The 23,038-nt window shown below is 32.4% G+C and overlaps 2 long non-coding RNA genes across 2 annotated transcripts; one reads left to right on the top strand and one right to left on the bottom strand.

Annotated features, from left to right (window-relative positions):
• The first annotated feature begins 2,725 nt into the window (after positions 1-2,725).
• Positions 2,726-15,594, top strand: LOC125351245. The gene is made up of 4 exons (XR_007210919.1): positions 2,726-2,799; positions 9,156-9,159; positions 9,541-9,551; positions 15,584-15,594. It is a non-coding gene; the product is annotated as an uncharacterized LOC125351245 (long non-coding RNA).
• Positions 2,794-20,639, bottom strand: LOC125351246. Its single transcript, XR_007210920.1, has 3 exons — positions 20,626-20,639; positions 15,018-15,023; positions 2,794-2,988 (listed from the first exon to the last, which is right to left on the bottom strand). It is a non-coding gene; the product is annotated as an uncharacterized LOC125351246 (long non-coding RNA).
• Positions 20,640-23,038: the final 2,399 nt, after the last annotated feature.

Consider the following 23,038-nt stretch of genomic DNA (forward strand, 5'->3'; position numbering starts at 1 on the left):
GATGAAGTATCTTCAAGCATTTTGAATCCTGATTAATAACAGTATGGATGTCTATGTGAATATAGGGAAAAATAATTTACTCATTAGGTAATAATTATATACTAAATATTGACTGTAAAATCACAGTATACATTTCTTATAACACCAGATTAATGTCGTTGCTGTATTTCTTTATGCATGAATGTATGAAAATAAATAAATAAATAAAGCAGTGGGATGCAGTTAAGGTAGTTGATTTCCAGCCAAAGGATTTTGGCAGCTTCTGCAATTGTTCAGATAACCCCATTAACTGAGCCAGTGCTTTTGATCATTATGAAGACATTGCAATGGAAATTCAGCCAACACTTGAAATAGGAGAGGACTCATAATGTGTGGAATAATAGGAAACTACATTTTCATTACTTCAGGTGATCTAATTATATTCTACTATAAATAACATCTTTTAGAACACACCTGGTTGAGTATATACATCATACACACTTTTCTTTTTCTTTTAAGATAGCCTTTCTATTATTTCAAAAGGATAATTCTTCCCAAAGTTTCCCTGACAAAATGATGCTAGGTTGATATTTAATGCAACTTGGAAATAAAGTTTGCACAAGTAAACACCAATAACCTAACTGGGATGCCATCTTTGCCTAATACCCATGAATTAGAAAACAAGGGAATTAATTCGAACACATTCCATTATTAAATTTACATAGGTACTTTATAAATTTATCAATGCATCTTAACTTGAAATTATAATCATAGGATTTAAAATAAATTCATTAATATTTGATTTAGGAATTTTAATCATAGATCTGTATAGCATTAGTCAATTTTCAAAGTATTTTCTACTTTCTCATAAGTATATTCTATAGTAGCTATATATATATATATATATATATATATATATATATATTTAATTAAGCATTTAGCCAACAGATGTTGCTAAACAAGAGTTGTGGAATGAGTTCAAATTTTAGATAATTTTAGCATTTATGAATGATCTTTATGTTGGTTTGCTGAGATGAATAATGACTACTTTTGAGTAATTTTTATAAAAGTCTTTATCAACATCTATGGAAAATCTTTTAAACAATAAGTGACTTAACAGTGCTTACTGATGATGGCATTTATAATATGCAATCATTATAATCATAAAAAAGGACAATGACATAAAGATATACCAAAATTTCTATACAAACCTTACTGAAATATGTTTAAATTATATGCTAATCAAACATAATTAAAGTATATACACACGTATATCTATATATATGCACACCTATACACCCAGACACAATCATCAGAAAGGAAATGTCCTGGTGACAGTAGGAAATGAGAGAATGACTCAGATCCTTTTGATTTTTTTGGTCTGATATTATTTTACTCTTAAGAATTTTACTCAGTCTAAAATATTTGAAGTGGAACCACAATGTGCACATCAAACTAAATTATTAAAATAGAGTAGAAAATGAATGAATTATAAAACAAAGTTAGTATCTTGGTATTTAATTTGTTGTCTCAAGATTTAGACATTAATGTACTTGATACAGTTGTTAGATTCCCAAGTTATTGATGCTAGATTTTAAGAACTTTCATGTCAATTTTAAAACATTATATTTATATATATATTCATATATATTCAATTTTAATCAGGAGAATAGAGTAGGTTCTACACATTTTTAAGTAGAAAATTTAATGTCTAAAAAAGACATGGGTTACTGGAATGAATTGAGAAAAACTTGATGCAAACTAGATATTTTTGCTTGATAATTTAAATTCAATATCTGTTTATAAACTATAGACTAAATTAATTTTATCATGACAATGTAAAAGATCACCTAAGAAATAGACTTTTAATATTGCAAATTCATGATTTTATGGTTTATCAGGTCACTTATCTAATATATGTCTCATCAGACAAAGTTCAATGATTCTGTAGGCAAATTGTATTCTTTTTAGGAGGCTCTACATAGACCACATTGCTTACTCATTTTGTAAATAGCAGTGGATAAAAGTACAGTTATGGCTCAGTGGTAAAGAGCCAGCCTTCAGCAGAAAAGCTAAGAGACAGAGAGCATCCAGACCCTGAGTTCAAGCCCCAGTACTGGCACACACATGTACTTGATATTAGCTCCAATCAGAATTGCCTGTGCATTATTACAGAAGATGAACTACATGCCATATACACCATATACACAGTCATATACCCATGACTAATTTTATTTTTATTTTTTTATTTTTTGGCCAGTCCTGGGGTTTGGACTCTGGGCCTGAGCACTGTCCCTGGCTTCTTTTTGCTCAAGGCTAGCACTCTGCCACTTGAGCCACAGTACCACTTCTGGCCATTTTCTGTATATGTGGTGCTGGGGAATCGAACCCAGGGCCTCATGTATATGAGGCAGGCACTCTTTGCCACTAGGCCATATCCCCAGCCCCCCATGACTAATTTTAAATGCTAAAGCAATACTATGTATGTACATACATATGTACATATATGGATATATGTACATATAAATGTGTATATATATATATATATATATGAATATGATGCTAATGCTGATGCTGATTGGATGACAGACCCGATGGTGAGTGTTTTGGAACCACATTAATTGTTGAATGCCCTGAGGTGCTAGAGCCAGTTTGCGTGGCTGATCCCCTCTCATTACACATCAGAAATTCTAAACTTTTGATCTAGTGGCCTAGCTTGAATTACATCCATGTTACACATGCTCATGTGTAGTTTGTACAGTTGTTTTCTGGCTTCCTGTGTTTGTGGCAGTAGTGGCTTTGGAATCAAGGTCTCCACGGGTATTTGTGTCTCCATTAGGACAATAATATAAAGGACGACAGCAAAGATTTCCAGTTTGTGTGCTTATACCTGGGGCTCCGAATATAACTTTCAAAGGGATAGTTGTGTATTTTTATCATGTGGCTTTAGATTTGGCTCTTCCTAGACTCAAGTGATTTTTATTTAAATATAACTAAATAAAACGTGTCCTTTTTAAAAGAAAAAAAATAAAATAAAAGTGAATCAAAACGGGATTGTAAAAATAAGGATCATTCCTATTTCACAGAGCTCATCAAATTCTTCAGATTGCAATCTCATACCTATATATTCTATACCAGCAATAACATATGAAAAATAATATGTTAATTATACTTATCTACTCATTTTTGAAAGGTTCTAGCTGGGGAGACAGCAAGCTGGGAGACTAGAGCTGAATGAAAAGAGTTTATTGAGGTTGGCTCCCAGATACCCCTCTGGTCGGGATCAGTGATGTCGTGCCTGGGCCTGGCCCAGGCAGGGTTTATATGACTGGGGCAAGGAGTGGAAATTTGGTCAGTGGGGACTTTCGGTCAGTGGTAGTTAGTTTATACCTTATTCTGCAAGTCTGGATGGTTTCATTTGGTCTCAGGTTCTAGGTAAAGCTCATGCAGATGGTGGTTCCCCATAGGAAGGTGCTTTATTCCCGGCGCCTGTGAGCCCTCCAGTGGCCTGACAATTTTGCTTTAGGTTTTAGAGATTTTTCTGCTTAATTGTGTCTAGATAGGTAATCCAAATAAAATTATAACTTTACATTTCTTAAATCTAATCTATGCAAATTAAAGTGTTCAAAAATTTGATGGATACAACATGTCTATAGTTTAGCCTAGAATATTTCTTCTGGGCTCCAAAGATGATTTTGACAAAAATGATATTCAACTCATCAGGTCCTGGTCAAATTAATATATTACAGCACAACTCAATGTTCATATAATTTTCAACATCTTCAAACTCTCAGATCTCATCCACCACATCATCTAATTCTGATAAAGCAAGAGTTCTCCGTGTAATATATTATGTAACACAATTTCTCAACTTTTTTACCCACAGCATAAGTTACCTATGAAATGAAAGAAAGAAATAATCTAATCCCAAAATACAATCAACAATACAAAAGATGAAAAGAGAAGCAATTTGAATTCAGTTAAAACCCAGGTGAGTATACTCTATTATATATATATTTATATATATAATCAAACTGAAATACAGAGAGGTTACAGTTTCATAGATTAGGCTTTGGATACATTTCTTGTACTGTTTGTTACCTCGTCCCTCATTCCCCCTTCCCCCCAACCTCTTTCCCTTCCCCCTCCCCCGCCATGAGTTGTTCAGTTGTTCAGTTCATTTTCACCACAGTTTGTAAGTATTGCTTTTTTAATTGTTTTTCTTTTTTACCCTGTGTCTCTCGATTTTGGTATTTCTTTCCATTTTCCTGGTTCTAATAATAGTATACACGGTTTCCAATATACTCAGATAAGATACGGAGATAGTATTAGGTTTTAGAGTTGGACAGTACTTCTCTGTGCCTTGCTGTTGTTCCCTGAAGATGTGAAGCTCTGTTACCTGAGTCATCTGTCCTTTTACCAAAAGACAAGTGTTCATAGTTACTGATTTTATTGATCAGTGTTCTATAAGAAGAGTTTCGTGGCTATGTTATTAGTCCATCTTCATGATTTTCTGTCTCCCCTATTCCAAATATTCTTTCTTTCTTCAGAATTTTGTGGATTTCCTGTACTTATGAAAGTAATTTACTATAGCAAACAGGAAGCTAGACGACACCATTTTGTTGATCATTAAAATTTTGTATTTGACTTATGCTAAGATGACTAAGAGAATAAATGTATAACCAAAACTACTGTTAAAAATTCTGTTATCATTTCAACAACTATTAGGGAAAATGATAAGCAGCTCTAAGAAAATTCACTTGTGCACAGAGGCCAATGAATAGTAGTAAGACATGGATTTAACTCTAAAAATGCAAAAAATTCAGTAATGTTTAATTTACTTTAAGTTAAATTTGCATACATATTGTTCAAACCATAATAAAATAATTCTACCTAAACCATTATTAGACTCTCAAATCAAGAATAACAAAATGGAAGTATTACTCACCTATAAAAATGAAAGTATAACTTAATAAATATAAACATGTATAATTAATGCAGTTAAAACTATTTATATTTAGTTTTATATATGTGTATATATACATACAATCTTAATGATAATGGTGGCTTGTTTCTAATACCAAGCTCTTTTACTTAGAAAGAAGACACTATTTCTCACTGCACGCATATAAACCTAAACAGTTGGAACAGTTAAGTAATTATCTAAAGGTCACAGATGACTACAAAGTCCAACTATAATGCAATTAAAATATCTAAAAACAATGTATTAGTCATAAATGTAATTATTTACTATAGAAGTAAAACATGACAAAACAAAAAGTTATGATTCAGCATGTTCACTCATGTATGCAAACCACAAAAAACCCCAAAGTGTGTGGAAATTTTCCAAACTTTTGGAATTATTTTGCTGAAGTTAACAAGCTATGTTTGAGTAAAACCATGAATTATTCATCTGTCTACCACCTCTAGTTATAAATCCACACTCAAAAATACTTGCGCATGATCTTTTAGAGAGGTTTGCTATTCTTGTTTCTTTATTTTTCCACATAAAGTTTTTACCTGTGATGGAAAAAATATATCAGTAATCACAGGACATTTTAAAGGTTCTGGAAATTATGAAGAAAATTTATGATGCTCAATAAAAAGAACAAAAATCACCCTTAATTATTTAGTTTTCCAGGGAGTTTACAATACTATTATCAATAAAATTGTAGTCTAGGTGGCAGTTTTAACTTTAGGGCAAAAGAATATATTTCAATTTGTTGTCTTCTTCAATTTCCTCATTAAAATCAAGCAGTACTTGACACTGACACAATCAGGTTTCTTGGCCATGTGGACAAGATTTCATATCCCAAGAGTAATGTCATAATTCAGAAACACCTAGAAATTATAACAAAGATAGAAAGCAGTTACTAATGGAACTGAATAATCAGGAGCCTCAACTATGAGATAAAGAAGTGTCATTTGTCTATCTTCAAGCATTTGATGGGTTTAGACATTTAGATTTGTTCCATTTGGCAATTTTTGAAGTTTCAGGATTTTAGATAACAAACATATATGCAAATGAATTAATATGCTTTATTTTATTATTATATTTTAATAGTTGTACAAAAAGCCATCATTAAATAAGCAGTTTGTGAATACAATGCATCTTGATCAGTGTCACATCTTTCAACTCTACCTGTAAGTTAACCATAAAACAGTTTAGTATTTATACATATAATCATTTCAAGCATCATATGGTCTGGTTGAAAGAAATATTTACTTTGAAGTGATGTCAAGAGATTCACATATAATAATTATGCTACAGATAAAATAATTAAGATCATGTAAAATAAGTTCATTAAGACTTCTTGCAATTATATGGCTTCTTAATATAAGTCATTAATAGTATTTCTAAATAAAAATGTCTGCAAAAGTATTTTCTTTGTTCTGAGGTATGTTGTATCCATAAATCAAAAATTAAAACAACAGGGGGCTGGGGATATGGCCTAGTGGCAAGAGAGCTTGCCTCGTATACATGAGGCCCTGGGTTCGATTCTCCAGCACCACATATACAGAAAACAGCCAGAAGTGGTGCAGTGGCTCAAGTGGCAGAGTGCTAGCCTTGAGCAGAAAGAAGCCAGGGACAGTGCTCAGGCCCTGAGTCCAAGGCCCAGGACTGGCCAAAAAAAAAAAAAAATTTAAAACAACTAAACATTGTATCTTTCCTGTATACATATTGAGGAAGTAAGAAAATTTTAATTTTTTATGTGTTCTATCTCAAAATCAAAAAGCAGTGCCTGAAAGAGAGCCTAAAGGAACATAGAATATGGAATATCTTATTTTTCTCATATAGTACCTTGTAGAGGAATATGTGCCTGTGGGTCCTAAATAAATAATTTTGGCAAAGATAATGATGGCTCTATATTGACCCTGAGTAGAAAGTTATAAAATTTGAATTGTGGTTTGTATTTAATAAATACAATCCTCTCTTTCATAATGATTCAATTGTCAGTATTTCTCTCTATTCTTCTTACTTTCTGCACTGGATTCATTACTTTTTCTGTGTTGGCTTTCTGTGCTACAAGTTCCTTTCACACACAGAACAATTAGAATAAGTTCCTGTGATTGCTTCATTCCTCTATAGCATGAAACTATCATTGAGTAAAAGATACTGGACCAAATTGCCTTACAGTGGGGCACCAATGTACATTAATGTTCATTATTGGAAATTAAGTCAATCAATGAGGACAAGAAAGTATCTAACAAATTCCAAAGAAAATAGGGATCTATTCTACAACATTACTCAATGATATTCATCCACAATATTTGAGCTGATGAAATATTGACTTTCAGCATCCCACTTGCTATTTGCAAGAGGACATTTCATTTATTGAACCAAATCCAAAAACCAGTTAACTCTAAGTCTTTTCTGCTGATAAATTTCTGACTATATTTGTAATGTGTGTGTTAAGTATTCACTACTTATCATTTTCTTTTGATGTTATTTAGATTCTAAAGTTTCTCATAAATAATGTTTCAAATTTTTCATTTTCCTTTTTTATCCTTCTTTATTCTTTCTTATTTTGAAAGAACATTTTGGCCATGATAGGAATTTCCTCAGCTGTTTTCATTTAAGAAATTAAGTAACCATATCAAGAATTGAATAAAATAAGCTAATGTTAATATAGCAGACCTTTGTTTAGTTTTTGCATCAACCATGATGCTCAAGAACAAAATTACACCAACCAAATCTGCCATAGTTCACACTTCAGTTTGCAACAATAGATAATTGCCAAACTAACACTCATAATATCCAGTGAGAAATGTGGAAATCCTTTAGAATAAAAAAGATATAGTTTGGACTGGGAATATGGCCTAATGGCAAGAATGCTTGCCTCGTATACATGAAGCCCTGGGTTCGATTCCCCAGCACCACATATATAGAAAATGGCCAGAAGTGGCACTGTGGCTCAAGTGGTAGAGTGCTAGCCTTGAGCAAAAAGCCAGGGACAGTGCTCAGGCCCTGAGTCCAAAGCCCAGGACTGGCAAAAAAAAAACAAAGATATAGTTTGTTCAAGAAAATTAATGTTAGGGATATATCCATTTTAGGAAGCTCTGCTGAACACAGATTAAAAACCCGAGAATGTCTGTGCTGAACATTGTCCACTCAAATGCCATTAAAAGCAAAATTGGGACTACTTTTCTCTTAGTACAATTCCCTGAGATTTACTTGTAACTTTGAACTATACAGAGTTACAATATGTGGAGAAAATTGATTGAAAGAGATAATATTTTCAAGGTAGTACAAGTAAATTGCAACTTTGAAGACTGCAGAAAAATTTATTAAAAAATATAAAAGGCCATTTGGAAAATGTTATACCAAAGAAACTGTAAAATGATGGCTCTAGTATTTAACTATTCTTTTCATCTATATGCTTTGAGATAAACTCAATTGGGTCTTGATATGTCACCACTTTTAAATATTGCTGGGCGTTTGACTAATGAATTGTCATGAGTTTTTCTTCTTTTTTAAAATGTATGCTGCTGAGTGATACTTTTTCTTCTTTTTGAAAATACTAATTCATTACCATTACTAATGAAATTAATGATAACTGGCTTTATCTACTTAATTTGAAATACATTATCAAGTACAATAAACAGACGTGTTTGAGTCTAAAAATGATGACTAGACCAAAATCAGATATGGTTTCTTACCTAATTATTAAGAACAAATTTATATGCAATGACATTGGAATTATGTACCATAGAGTAGCAATTTTATTACAAAAATGGAGCTCATAACTATGCATCATGATAAATTGTGTCAACTTTCTTTATCATTTGCATTAATTGAAGTAAGCCACCTTGTTCATAGTAGTACACTGGGACTACTGTTTCCACTAACAGCACAGGGTTGTGACACCAAATCGAACGTCACTTGGAAGATAATTTCAAGTTGCAGTGTTCCCTATGGGGTGTAATAATATTGCCAATTTTTAAAAATGTATGTATGTGTATATATACATATATATGTCCTATATATACATACATATATGTATCCTATATATGTATACATGTCCTATATACACATATATGTATATGTATGTGTACACATATACGTGTATATATAGGACATGTAGTTTTCCTATGTTCAATGCCTCTTCATTTCTTTCTTTGAGATGAAGAAATCATTCTTTACTTATCTCTTTTTATGTATCAGTTATTTAGAGGACAGTTTAAAGTTTCTAAGAACTGCATGAGAGTCTTCCAACACAGAAATGTACCCCTCAGCTCCATGTTCCTATTTTCTATTATACCATGTGAAATACTGTGGCCAAAATTGATTGTACTACATATTAAGGACCGTTTTCTTGGCTTTCCACTACTATTGTCTTCATTTATTTCAAAAAGTATCATTGAAAAATCTTCACAGTTCCAATTATTCACTGATCTGTAATCCAAATCAATACAACTGATATTAGGTAATATTTATGAGAGCTAATGAATTTGAGTTACCAATTATTTTCCATTTATTGATTTTTCTATTAACCAGAAGTCCACCCCAAAGGTTCAGTTGATATAACTCTTGATTTATTTAATATTTTAAGGTTCAAGAATAAAGACTGGTTTGTAGTACATGGATTATCATAGATAAAGTAACATCAGCAGGCGTGGCCAAGCCTAGTAAGTTTCAGAGTATTTCTTAATTGGTTTACCTGTCCACATTATCTCTTTCTACCAAGTACAAATTGACTCAAGTTTCTCATGGGTGGTTTTAGGTATTTCACATATTGAAATTCTGCTGTATAGTTTCTCTGGAAGTATTCCAAGAATAAGTATTATAAGAGGCCCAAGAAGCAGCTGTGAATCTTCCATTATGTAACTATAATGTCACTTCTTCTGAATTCCATTAGTCAAACATTTCTTTAAAATTAGCCTATATTCTATAATCAGGGAAAATCCTCAACCTGATCATGGATTTGCTTGGTTTTACCAGGAGATAATTGTGATAGAAAAATAACAAAATTGATTGGAATTATAAAATCTGATATGTACATCAAATTAATAAAACTTACTTTTAGCATAATGCAAACATGCATGAATGAATAGTTCATCTACAGTACTTTCTCTGTATGAGTGAATTAATTCATTTCATTAATTAAGTCATTTCATGACTGTAGTACAGAGAGGAGAAACAATTCCATATAAAATTACATAAAGTCATATTATAAAATAAGATATCCCTTTAGAAAAATGCCTGCCCTGGGAAGGTTAACGATCCTTTTAACCTCTTAGAGTCAAGAGACATGTCCAAGAAGAACAGATTGCAAGCCTACAGTACATGAACTAGTACATAGTTAGGTTAAGACCATCTACAAGACCAAAGGTGACTTCATTTATGAGATCCAATTCTCAAGCCACTTGGGTTAATAATAAAGTTCAGAAGCAACCTCTCCTACAAATGCAAAGAATTAATGACCACAGATTTCTTACTTGCAAAGCCTGAGCTCCTAGGAAAAGAACTGGACCTGGACAAGTGCTCCTGGGTCTGTAGCCTCAAGGCAAGGTTGCTTTTCAGTGGTTTGGGGTTTTGTGTGCTCATATTCCTTGAACATTTTTAAAAGGGAATCCATTCTCTGAATCTAACATAAACATTTTCTCAGAAATATGGAATTCCTTTATTAAACACTATAAAACTTTTTTTTAGGCTTTTACAGTTTTACAGAGTAAAAGGAATGCTCCCCAAGGTCAAAGTCTTACAAGGAATGAAAAGTTCTGGATGCCTAGAGGCTTAAAAAAAGAGACTCCGTTTAAAAAAAAGCAGTGTGTGTTCCCGCTGGATTTCCTGATTAGAGATTCGTATTTCTGATTCAATTTTCCCACTTGAGCCATGTCTTTCGACATCATTTTTGCTGGCTATCTTTGAGGTGGGGTCTTGGGAACTTAGTTTGAACCAGGATCCTCTGTATTTCAGGATTCCAAGTGTATACTTGAACAAATGTTATTATTGACAGTATTTGTGCCTGAACGTTCCATTTGAGGGTCACAAGAAAACTACTGGAAGATGATATTCAAAAGGATGAAATTCTTCATCTGGAAAAAAAATATGTTACAAGCAATCTGGAGAAAGCCGAAATAAAAGAGTGATCTTGCCCTTATGTGTTGTGAAAGAAATACATTAAATAAATATACTAAATATATTTTTTAAATATCATATTTACAGTTTCTGAAGTAACTTGGTTTCAATGTATTACACATAGTATAGTCCTCCTGGGATGTAGTTTGTCTTAGCAAGTGTAATTGTGATAGGCCTAAATTGCTAAGCACAGATTTAATGTTTACGTTTCCTGGCATTTTCTACCTCTTCCTCATCATCAAATGAAATCAAGTCATGATTAGTTCTTTAAACTTTAAGTAGGAGCAAAAGTGTATGTAAGTATATATAAGTATATACAAGTATATATAAGATCACCATTCATTATAGTCAATCTGTGAAATCAACTGAGGTGACAGATAGCTAATGGAAAGCACTGGAAATATCAGGTGAGGGGATAATTCAAAGGCAAAAAGCCAAATATCACATATCCTTGTTTATTTGTGGAATAGAAGTACAAATGATGATAATAATAATAGTAACAATGATAATGGAGCATAAATGTTAAACTAGACCTACATCGGTGGGTTTGAGAAAAACTGAGAATGAAAGAATGAATACTGAGGAATGAGCATAGTAGGATCTCTCACTCTCTCTCTCTCTCTCTCTCAACACACACATGCACACACACACACACACACACACAGTATAATCAAAATTATTAAATGTCCTTTAAAAAGTGAGGAGTAAGGATGAGAGAGGGGCCAATGGAAACATGTTGGAAGATGTCAATTTTTTTCAAAGTTCAGTGCACATCTATAGAAATTCCACAATGAAACTCATCATGCTATAAATGTAAAATAAAAAGTAAAATAAAATAAAAATAAAATAAAATAAAAGTAAAATAAAAATGAACTAGAATGCAAGTACTATAATAGTATTGAAGAATATATAAGCTTACATGACAATTCATAAAGCAATGAAAGAAATGTTGGAATATGAGGAGTATTTAGCAAGTTTATGATAAAAAACTTGTAAAGAATAAAGTTACTAGAAAATTTTTGATTCTTAAAATCATGTTTATTCTAATTTGGAAAATAAAATTCTCAATGGTGACAGAATTCCACTTATGGCAGGCTATTTGCTCCTTATAATTTTTAGCCTTTTAAGATATGTTAATTTTTCCCCTGATCTCCCACTCCCTATTACAGGACTGATTCAGGGATTGAAAGTCAATAGTCTAACAAAATTCTCCCTGTTAAAGTCGCCAATGACCCTGATATTATTAGATCCATTTGTCATTTCTGTTTTCATCTTTCTCTGCATCATGCTCTTTCATCTTCCGTTAGCTAAATGCCACTCATTCTGATTCCTTTGCTCTCTGTTTCTCTTCTGCTGAAAGTTTCAATTTTGTGTAGCTTAAGCTTTTTCTATCTACTTGCTAATTTTATTATTTTGTGCACATACATACTGTTTTTTTTGGATATACATATGTATAGCTTTAATCATCACCTTCAAAATTTCATACTCATATAAATAATCCCTAAATTTATAATAAAGTTTAATAAGAAAACATCTATAGTTTTTTAAACCTTTCATGTTAGTGTGAAAGATTAAGTAGTGTGAATAAATTTCTTTCTTCTTGGAGATGCATCTCATCACATAGAAAGAGAGCAAAATCTCCAGAAAGCAAATTAAAGAGTGTAATTTGACAATGACTCTATTCCAATGATCATAACTATTTTGAAAGTGCCTAACCTAGCTGGATACCAGTAGCTCACACCTGTAGTCATAACTACTCAGGAGGCTGAGATCTGAGGACTATGGTTCAAAGCCAGCACAAGCAGAAATATCCATGGTAATCTTATCTCCAATTAAACACCAAAAAGCCAAAGTAGAGCTACAGCTCAAGTGTTAGAGCACTAGGGTTAAGCAGAACACTCAGAGACAGCATTCAGATGCTGGGTTCAGGCCGCAGAAACAAAACACACTCATAAAAACTACATGTTGGGGCTGGGGATATGGCCTAGTGGCAAGAGTGCTTGCCTGGTATACATGAGGCCCTGGGTTCGATTCCCCAGCACCACATATACAGAAAATGGCCAGAAGTGGCGCCGTGGCTCAAGTGGTAGAGTGCTAGCCTTGAGCAAGAAGAAGCCAGGGACAGTGCTCAGGCCCTGAGTCCAAGCCCCAGGACTGCCCCCCCCCAAAAAAAAACTACATGTTTCCGACTTGTGCTGGTTTAGGACCTAGAAAGAAACCCAGGTAGATTTTGAATTTTCCAAGCTCAGATGGTGAATTCATGTGCATTCATAGGAGTCTAGATGGCTTTCATAAAAAAGTGAAGTGGTATGAAAATTACAAAACAAACAACAACAACAAAAGTGCCCAGTCTTTAGAAACATGCACAGCATACATGTATGATAATGAGTGAAACAATATTTGAATGATGAGCAGCAGCAAGCAACCCAAATAGCTCTCCATGGGAAAATGACTAACTATAAAATCACTTTGTGGATATCATGCAACAAAAAAGAATAAGAGGGATATATTTATTTATGAGTTTCCAAAAATACATTTTAATATATTTTGATTTCTTTTTAGTTTACTTTTTAATTTAATTTTAGTTTCAAGATGATGTACAAAGGGGTTACAGTTATATACATAAGGTAGTGACTATATTTCTTGTCATATCTGTTACACCTTCCATCATTTTTCTCCCACCTTCCCTTACTTCCACTCTCCCTTCCCCCCACCATTGTATGGTTGATTTCCAACATATTGTAACATAATGTTACATTGGCTCAACTTTTATCCTTTTTCTCACCATTTTGATGTTCCCCTTCCATTCTCTGATTCAGATAAACATATATACAATACCCAGGGTACCAAGTTAATAGTGAAACAATGAGTAAGTCAATGCAAAATGATACTCCCTAGCACTATGTTGAAAATTAACTGTACAACTTAGAAGAGAGGGGATTGAGGGAAAGTGGGGGAAAAATGAGAGTGGGATAACACTGTTTGATAAGCAATGTATTCATTACTTTACTTATTTAACTGTAAACTCTCTATGTATTGCCTTTACCTTTTTTTTTTTTTTTAATGAGGAGGCCAGTCAGACTGACATGTCAGGAGGCAGAGGCAGGACTAAAGCAAAATGGAATGGAAACATGGATTCAATTTCTAGGCAATTTGCCTTTGCAAGCCAGAGTCCGTGAATGTAATCTCTAGTACTGACAAAACCATCATAATAATAAAACAATATAAAAATGATGTCTCCCTCTAATATGATTAAAATCAAAGTCTCCTGTAAAATAATAGTGCATTAAAAATAATTTTTAAGAAAGCTGTGAATTTGACCATTTAAGAAATATCTGGACAGAGAAATATCTAAATTACTGGTCAACCTGGGCTATATAGCAAACCCACTATAAGCCTGAGCTACAGAGTGAAACACACATACACATAACTCTAAGTCTCTTCCCAAACTGACATGTACCCCCTCAAACAAGAATCTGTAGTGGAACACATGAATAACATACTCAACTCCCTGGGCTTGATCACTAATACCATCTATGGATTAAAAAAAAATACTATGATGTATCCTTGGGTAGCTACTGTGCAGAGAAAAAAAGTAAATCATAGTCCCTTAGGGAAAAAAGAAACTAACAAAATTTGCACATTGTATTTGTCACCTTTATTGCTTTCACTGCCGAACTATTTCAATAAAAATGGGTGGATGTTAGGATACTTCATAATCTACTGTTTCTCAGAGATGCAAGACACCTCCTGATACATTAAATGTGATTGTCTTGAAAATAGCAGTGAGTGTGTGCTTCATAGGGAATTAAACAACATTTCAAAAGTTGGCAATAGTTACTGAAAAAAATGAGTAGATAGCTATATATATGTATACATATATATATCCAATTAAGAATAATGAAGGTATGCTTATATATTCCATAAATACACAGCTTATTTCCGTGTTTACAACATCTTACTGACACTGAAAATACATGCAACTGCTGACATTCACTACTACTGTGCACCAAAAAGTACATTTGACATTCTAAGAATAAGGATGTTACAGACTTAATCACCCAATCCAAACCAGATGTCCACGTCCAAGGCCTACAGTCCTAATGACTTAGGATGCTCATATATGAGGATTTTGGTTAGATGTTAAGCAGAGAGGAAAAATCTGAAAGGCATTTATGTGAAAATAACCAGTAAAAAGCTAAAACCAATCCACATTACTAAAACACTGTCATGTGATAATTGTCAAGATTGAATAGCTAAATCCATTTATGACTATAAATGATTTTAACAGTCTAAGATAAAACTATTTCAATAACGTATTAGCAGCCTAGTCACGAAAACCTAACCATGAAATTATGTCTTCTAGCTAGGAATGTTATTATCTGAGTTATTTGAAAATTTACCAAACTATGAATAATGAACATGTCATATATCTGTTACACTTAATTCTGAAGGACTTTCTTGTGTCATTCTACATGATAATCTGCATTTTCAGAAGTATGACAGCATCTGATGGACAAGCTTTGGTATTTGTTATGGAAGTGAAACAACTCTAAGTATATTTTAGATATGGGTCTCTTGTCTATTTTATGGATAGTGAAGAACTTCTCACAATCTGTGGGCTTCCTATTTATCTTGCAAGGTATGTTCGTTGTCACGTAGAAGCTCTGCAATTTTAAACAATCCCATCTATCCAACCTTTCTTGGATTTGTTGTGTTTCTGTGTCTTTATTTAGAAAGTTTTTACCTGTGCCAAAGAGTCCTACTGCTTATTCTATCCTTTCCTGTCATTTTTGAGGGATTTGGTTTTACCTAGAGGTCTTTGATACATTAGGAATTGATTCTGGTTCAAGGTGATATATAGGGATTTAACTTCAGTTTTCTACACGTGTATAGCCAAATTTAGAGCTCAAAAAATGAAACCCCCCAAAAACAACAATCCTCAAGCAACAACCACCCCATTAACAATGTGCTAAAGGCTTAAAAAGAGATTTCTCTGAGGAGGAAATAACAATGGCTAATGACACATGAAGAAATGCTCAATATATTTGGCCATAAAAGAATTGCAAATCAAAAAACATTGATAATTAACCTTACCCAAGTTAGAATGGTCATTATGAAGAAATCTAATTACAACAGAAGCTGGTTGGGATGTGGCCAAAAGGGAATGCTACTACAATGTTGGTAGGAATGTTAGCTTGTTCAACCACTCAGGAAAACCTTATTGGGATTACTCAGAGGAATAAACATAGAGCTCCCCTATGACCCAGCAATTCCACTCCTGGACATTTACCCAATGGTGACAAACAAGACTATAGTAAAACTATCAGCACAACCATGATCATTGCAGCATTATTCACCATTGTTAAGATATGGAATCAACCAAGATGCCCCCCCAGTAGATGACTGGATCAAGATGTGGTATACATACAGAATGAAATTCTATTCCTCCATCTGAAAGAATGGCATTACCCCCTTTATAATTGAATGAAGAGACTTGGAAAAAAGTGTGTTAGTGAAGCAAACAAGGTCCAAAGAAATACAAGTTTCATCGTTTCCCTCATTTGTAATAACAAGAATGTGTCTATGATATTCTTAGCAGGTTTCACAATAGCCCAATCACTAAGAGCAAAAGACCATATATAATTAAGCATATGAAAATGAACTCCAGGAATTGGAAAAAAAGAGGTTCTTATTATGTCCTGTATGCAGTTATTTCTATTTTTTCTTTCTATTTTAGTTTTCTGTACCCTTTGTCCTGTATGTAAGCTTATCTGATCTATAGAAGGGGAAGGGAATCACAGAAACAGCAGGACAAAAGATTAACTAGTGCAACACTGATACTTACCAGACATTATGTTGGAAATCACTGTATTACTTGTGGAAAGGGGAGTATGGTGGGATAAGTGGGAGGAAATCAGGGAGGGGATGATAGCATTTAAAATGAAATGCACTCATTTCTTTACTCATATAACTGTAACCCCTCTGTTCATCATGTTAAAATAAAGATATTTTAAAAAGAAAATGAAATGACTAAATATATTACTATTGCCTTTGAATCTATTCAGCATTCAATGATAATCACATAATTTGCAAATTATTTTTAGTATAGATATGTTACAACTATAAAGTTTATCTGAAATTCTGACTTCATATTGAAAACTACAGAGAAAACCTAAATTAAAATGATAAAAATCTATTAGTAAAAACTGGAAAAAGTGTTCATGCAATGAACACACACACACATTGAAGTTCAGTTAAAAAATAAAACACTAACAGATATACCAACTGTAATAATAACAATCAAATGCATCATTTATTGCAATATCATTTATGTACACATGTTTCCACATTTCTTTTCAGTTGAACATAACCACGGCAGCAGGTAAAGGGTCTAGGTGATACTCTGATTTCTGTATACAAATATTAAAAACTATAGACTCATAAAAATTAAATGACTGTTGAAGATAATTCAGAATCTAAAAAAAAAATTACATATTTGTGCCCAAACTGGTAAAGATAACTGAACAGATGGACAAGTCAGGTATTATACATGAACACTTGGGCTGGGGATATGGCCTAGTGGCAAGAGTGCTTATCTCATATACATGCGGCCCTGGGTTCAATTCCCCAGCACCACGTATACAGAAAATGGCCAGAAGTGGCGCTCTGGCTCAAGTGATCAAAAAGAAGCCAGGGACAGTGCTCAGGCCCCGAGTCCAAGCCCCAGGACAGGCCAAAAAAAAAAAAAAAAAAAAGAAGTTTATACATGAACACTTTACTGTTAATAAGAAGAAATCAGAGCTTTTAACAGATGGCACTTATGAGTTAATTTCCAAACTTTGTCTTATTAATCAAACATTATTTATAAAAGAGACTTATCAATGAAATTATATAAAATAAATTCTGTATTACACACTTCTAACAAAAGGAAGAAAGGAAGACACTTGACTGCATTTCCAAATACTTACATTTGCAATAAAAGAAAAACAAACCTAGAAGATATCAAACAGATAGCTGCTGCATAATGATGGAAGTTCTTTAAGATTATAATATAGTCAAGAGACATAATGCTCATGCTAGTGATGATACTGAAATAAACCTGTCATTGGTAAGTATAACATATATAATTACTGAGAGTGTTTAATGGTTGACAGTGATAATAAACAAATTGTAATGATTTATGTATTTTACCATGTTTATAGTTATTTTAAACTATATTGCTCTCTTTTACTAAATTTACAGCAAAACAATAGTGTATACACTAAAAGAGGTTTCATTCATCTCATACATATAAACTTTTGAGTGTCTTAATAAACTATGCTGCATTAATGATTAGAATTGTTAATATTTGTATAACTGTTCTCATGTGTTCATGAATAAATGCCCAAACATGAGTTTATTAGGATACATTTTTTTTATATTAGGCAAGGCATGGCATTGTTTTGTAATAGCTGAAGTTACATCAAGTACATTAATAAGAGTCGTTCATTATTTTGTACTGTAAGATTTGAAAACTCTTGCAAGTTTTTTTAATTATTTGTTGAGAACAAAATAATTATTGTCTAAAATGGAAAACGGGATGATTATAAAATTTCCTTAAATATAAGAATTAACAAACTTCAATTTAGATAAAAGAAAAAAATTCCATTTGTCTAAGTGCATATTTACCAAACTTTTAATGACTTTTCTAATAGAAAGTGAATTAAAAGTGTATATGATAATAGCAAAATTATCCAAGTTATCCAATAAAGGTTCTTAAGTTTCTGAGCTTTTTAAGCTGAGTATTCAATAAGCAAATATGAAAAGACACCTGAATATAAATTTTGAATTTATGTTACACAGGTTTTTTGATACTTTATTATCTTTAATTACTTGTACAGAGGCGTTTTCATTCAACAAAGCAGTTTATGAATACAGTACATCTTGATCAATATCAACCCTTTCAACCTCCTCACCCACTCATCCCTGCCCACAATATATTTTTAAAGTAGCAGTTTTATTTAGCATGACTTTGATACTCTTTTCCTGTGATTCATTTCTTTTTGAAATAAACAAATCTTATTTTAAAGATTAGTTCACTTAAAATGTGTCTACAAAAAGCCCTTTTATTTGAACAGTCATTTATTTTTTCACTTGTTTCTAAGTATAGTTATGTTTTAAATATTAATATAAATAAAAGAATAAAAGCTATTTATGGGTTACAATTTTAGAAGTCGTTATACCTTTGAAAGTTCTCTCCTACAGAACAAATTATTACATTTAAATAAAAATTAATTGACTTAGTTGATACATTACATTTCCTCAATTGTAAAATGCTTTTGCAATACATTCATATTCAACATTTGGCAACAAAAATTTCTCAACATCTTATTCATCAGCCTATAATATTTTATTTTTATTTTTATTCATTTATTTATTTATTTATTTTTGCCAGTCCTGAGCCTTGGACTCAGGGCCTGAGCACTGCCCCTGGCTTCTCTTTGCTCAAGGCTAGCACTCTGCCACTTGAGCCACAGCACCACTTCTGGTCGTTTTCTATATTTGTGGTGCTGGGGAATCGAACCCAGGGCTTCATGTATACAAGGCAAGCATTCTTGCCATATTCTCAGCCCAAGCCTATAATATTTTAAAGCTGGAAAAATTTCTGTCTTTAAGACAGGTGTATCAATTTTGTTTTACATTAAATAATTATAAGTTGCTAAAAATTTCCAAAAGCATATAAATATTTTCTATATTTTTATACTAATTGCCAACATGTATGTTTCTAGTTTACTTTAATCTGAAAACCTTCAGATACCTTTGTACATGTGAGAGAAATTTCTCTGATTTGGATATATCTGACCTTTTGTGCACAAAATCAGGTTATAAAATATTGGTAGAAATATCATCAAAGAAGCAATGTATTTTTCTTGTATTTCATAGGCTTTTGTCTATTACTCTTGCTGTCAATGTCATCCTTTTTATTGAGGTGATATCTACCTGGTTTTACCGTAGCAAAATTCCTTTTCCCTCTTATATTGAATGCATATTTCACTGCAAAGCACTTTGAGGTTAGAAAACACAGTATTACTTATGAAAATCTATTATGTTACTATCTTTACTATATGTGTGCTTATTTTTGTGTGTTATTACTGTGAAAAGCATCAAATGTGGATTTCTAGATTTTCATCCTTCCCTCCACATTTATTAGTGGATGTTTTAATGTAGAATTTTATTTTTCCACTTTATATATTTATATCTCTCACTTGAAGTACACAGATACATTATTTGGTGAAATATAATGTGTAAGTACATTTATTCATTGTAATACTCAAATTTTCAATGTTTCTTCTAATTCCTTCAAATTGATTCTGAATGCTTAGCATATTCCTCTGTTTAACATGACTACTTGTTCTATTTATTATGCATGATATTTTAACCTCCTCTAGATTCAGACATCTCTAAAGTAATTCCTGCAAAATTACAATGATATTTAGAATCTGAATATTTAGAATTACACTGTATGCATGTTGGACATCCCATACCATTTGAGGGAAATTTTACTCTAGGCCTGAATGAACAAAGGTGGTAAATGTCTACTTATAAGCATATTTGCTTTTAGATGAATACTTAAACAATAAACAATTAAACTAAACAATTAAAGTCATAATTGAGAATTTCAAGGTGAACTCAAGGCACCTGTAACTCTCTTTTGGTTTGGGTTCTTGTTCTTTTCTAGAATACATGTGTTGTAGGGAGTAGAGCTGACTCCATCTTGATTAGAGAAACATGGTAGCAATTGTTAAAATGAAGTTAAATATTACATTAATCTGACCGCAAAATTCTGTTTCTGTAAATGGCTTGCTTAACTCATTTGTTCTTTGCTAGACCCCCTACCCCCTACACCTGTGCTATGCTTTTACCTTTATAAACCCCAGCTCGAGGACTCTTAGGGGTTGCAGTTTCAGCTCGCGAGTCTGCTGCGTGCCTGTCCCTGACTGGTCAGTTCGCTTTTTACTTCCCCAATAAATACATCCTTGCTTGACACTCTCTCTGTGTGGTGGACTCTGGAGGGAGGTAGGGTTGAGTCCCACTTGGGGTACCTCCCCTGGACCCTGTAACACATGGAGGGTCTAGTTTTCCACAGTTTAGGTATCTCATCCAAACACTTGCAGTGACATGTTTTAGCCTATCCCTTCGGTACAGTAGATGTACATTTGTTGTGCTTGACAGGAAAACTTCATTTACTATAGCTGGATTTATGAAGGTAGTAGGATCTGGTAACTCATTACAGGAAAACTTACAAATCTTATAAAGATTCTTTCAAATGGAGGAGGTTTACTTAATGTTCTCACTTCTGTGACTAAAAGAATATATCAACATGTTTTTACATCGATATTTTCATCAGTAATTATTTTGATATATGTAATCACTCCTTTTTCACATAATTTTTACATGAATCCCTGATGGCCTTTGTCATTCTACCATTGTATCTTCAAAGAGATGACTCAATTGAGCTTCAGTCACTAAGGGGATGGTGCAGAATAAAATGAAATAGTAAAGGAAAGAATAAATTGAAAAAAAGGGAAGAAAACATGGTTAAATGTTGTTTTGTAGTTTTAGTGTAATTTGTAATACCAAGAAAATAGACATTAGCTAATTAACAAAATTACATGAACGACTATAGTAGTGTATTCTTCCATTCAAGTTTGCCAACTACATATTAAACTACAATGGACAAAGACAAAAAGTGGGAAAAAATGAAGAAAAAAATTAATCACAATATTAGAGAGCTAGCATGAAACATTTTTTAAAGACTATTTAGAAAACATAGAAATTTGGATTTTTAATATATTTAATCTACATACATATTATGAAGTTTTAACAATATTTAGCTTCACAAGTCCATAAGGTTCAATGTGGGATATTAGAGAATTTATTTCCTTGGCATTATGCCCCTACTAACCTCCTTCAGCAATATCCAGTTGTTTCTTCAAAAAGGTAATTGTTACAAGGAAAACACCTAACATTCTCTTCAGTAAGACTATTTAATATTCAGCAGTTCAGAAGACATAGTTGGTTTCAGTATAATTTAAATACAATGGAGGGTCCCATTAACCATCAAGTATTAAGAATGACCTTTCACTAAGAAAAAATGTATTATCTAAATATTTCACATATTAATTTGCAGTATTTGAAGTATCGGAGGTTAAATTCCTGCTCTTCTCTATTTACATTTTTAAAAGTTAGGAGTCTTCTGAATTTTAGGATTATAGAAAGGTAATTTTTAATAAGATATTTTACTTTCCATTATAAATTAAATATTAGGTTAGGTTTTTTTCTTGAACAATTTAATGGTCTGACAACATTAGAAGTAGTTCAGTTTTGCAACATAGGATAAAGAAGATAACAGCACCAGTGTTTGAAGATAATACTGTAAATACAGAATATTTAAAAATATGTACGTTTGTGAAAATGTTGGTGTTATGAACCATTTAAATAATCTTAACTCAAATATTAGGAGTATATTGTAAGCTTAAGCAAATAATGATTACTCAATAATATTATTAATGCTCATGATAGTAGTTAAATTGCTTTAATGTTTAGTCATTAAAAATTTTTCTTACCAAATAAAATACTATAGACATTTTTCCATGATACACAACACAAATGTCATCATGACAAGATTTAGTGCTGTTAGATAGATTCTAATAAATTTTCCTGTTTGTACATTATATGATTCCTTTGTAAAATAAAAGCAAAATTCCTTTCAGGTAGAAAGCCTCTTTTCTATAGTTTATCTCCAAACATAATCATCTGCCTCATGTAAATCCATTGATTTAATTAAGGTTTCTCTTGTAGCATTAGAAAACTTGTATTAACTACATGGTAGTTAAAAGAGTAAAAAATACAGAAAATCAAACAAAAAAAGATTCAGCTATACCTTGTGAAAAATGTATGTACTAATATTGAGGTATTAATTATATTTAAAAT

This window comes from Perognathus longimembris, chromosome 5, assembly GCF_023159225.1.
Source record: "Perognathus longimembris pacificus isolate PPM17 chromosome 5, ASM2315922v1, whole genome shotgun sequence".
NCBI lineage: Eukaryota > Metazoa > Chordata > Mammalia > Rodentia > Heteromyidae > Perognathus > Perognathus longimembris.